A 1,885-nucleotide genomic window follows, 5' to 3' on the forward strand; every position below is an offset into this window, starting at 1 on the left:
CCTACACTCTTATACAAATGGTAGATCTTCTAGGTAATGAATGATGGCAGTCTAAGAAAATATGTAATATTCTAGATTTCAGTACAATTGCATTACAGGAAGTACTATAAAGAGAAAGAGGTTGATCCTAATCTGAAGTATCTCATGGAACCAAGTCAGTCAGCCTCTTCTGGCCATATGCATATCACAGTTACTTACTTCTGTACATCACTTGTATACCTATATTATTCTTTCCTGATTATGCTGACAATAGGCACTAAGGGAAAATAAGACCATTCTACTGTTCAAAGGACCAAAAATAATTACGGCTCCCTAGATTTCAGTTAGTCAGTAAGAAATGAATAAGTTGAATTCATCATTCTGGAAACTTCTTTCACAAATTTTTGCTTAAATCATTTTGGAATGTAGAAAACTCCAGCAGAACGACTTCGTTCTCTCACTGTAGATATGTCAGAAGAAAATGTAATTAATTGAACTTTACTACTGGTGAGAAGGGGCTACAGTTCTCACATATATAGGACACATATATAAGAATGTTCCTGACATCACTATTTGTCATAGCAAAACCTGGAACAACTCAAATGTTCATCAATAGTGAGATGGACAAATAAATTGTGGTTAATTATAGAATGCAATATTATACAGTAGTCATAATAAATGGACCTCTCCTAACAAAATGGATGAATCACAGCAATATAATTTTGAGTAAACATAACAAAATGGATGAATCATAGCAATATAGTTATGAGTAAAAAAATAGTCCAAAATATCAAATATAGCATGGTACTTTTTTTATAAAGTCAAAACAATCAAAACTAGAGCATAATTTTTAGGAACACACAAATACATGACAAAAATATAAAAAGGAAATCAAACAATGAGCACTGGTTACCTAAGTTGGTACTGGATGGGGAAGGATCGTTCAGCCAAATTTAAGTTACTACTAATGCTATAGTTTTACAGTTGGGAGGTGATTTCATGAGTACTCATTATTATGAATATGTTATAGAGGTAACAGGACTTGCAGGTGGGTGGCCAGGAAAAAGAGTTGATGGTTCTCATAGAGTTTAGAGTCCATACGACACAATTAGTAATTTCTCATACCTAGTTAGATACTATCCTCTACTGTATCATAACATTTTATACAAGGCTAGCAAATAAAGAATTTAATTTTTGGTTAAAAAAAGAAAACAATAACAAGCACTGTCTGGTTTGATCATCTACCTTATTCATCTCCTCAGTGTCAAATAACTTTAGGTTGCTTCCAGAAATTACATTTGCTTTCAAAGGATAAAGGCTGCACTCCAATTGAGTACACAAAAAAGGAAACAGCAAACTTTAAAGGCAATTTTTAAAGAGCTCTACAATGTTTGAACAATGAAATATATGCTTAGCCTTCTAAATAATCAACCTACTGAAGCGATTGTTTCAAAACCAGACTCATTACCTGGAATGGAGAGCTTCCCCAAGGTAGAGCAAGAATGTTGCCTTCTGCCTAGCCTTCCACAAGCACTCTCGTATCTGTTGAACGGAAATGCAAACTTTAGACTAAAGGATTTCTTTCTTAGGAAGAAATAGAATACAGCGCCCTCTGCTGCATTATATCAGAGGGTTGGTTGTTTTTTTCCTCTATTTCCTGTTCTTTTAGGTTTGAGTATCAAAATGTTCCGCTCAAAGTATCGTAAAGGTTTGAATGACAGAGAAGTAATAGTATTAACTTATTTTTCCTTAGTGAAAGTGATTATAATATAGACTTATAATTTTTGGTGTCAGGTATCGGATTCGCTGACTGTAAATAATGTGAACAAAATCAATTTTTCTTCACAAAATGTTTTGAGTTTATTGCAGGAAGGTAATTTAATAGAAGCACAAGATAAGTGCCAAT

General features: G+C 33.4%; 1 long non-coding RNA gene across 1 annotated transcript in view; it reads right to left on the reverse strand.

The window, feature by feature from the left end:
- Positions 1-1,528, reverse strand: part of LOC112471932 — a 49,995-nt gene extending 48,467 nt beyond the window's left edge. The window contains exon 1 of the long non-coding RNA XR_003043481.1: positions 1,448-1,528. This is a non-coding gene — a long non-coding RNA (uncharacterized LOC112471932). The remainder of the gene's footprint in view (positions 1-1,447) is intronic.
- Positions 1,529-1,885: the final 357 nt, after the last annotated feature.

The sequence above is a fragment of the Pteropus alecto genome, unplaced genomic scaffold (assembly GCF_000325575.1).
Source record: "Pteropus alecto unplaced genomic scaffold, ASM32557v1 scaffold78, whole genome shotgun sequence".
In the NCBI taxonomy this organism is placed as follows: Eukaryota; Metazoa; Chordata; class Mammalia; order Chiroptera; family Pteropodidae; genus Pteropus; species Pteropus alecto.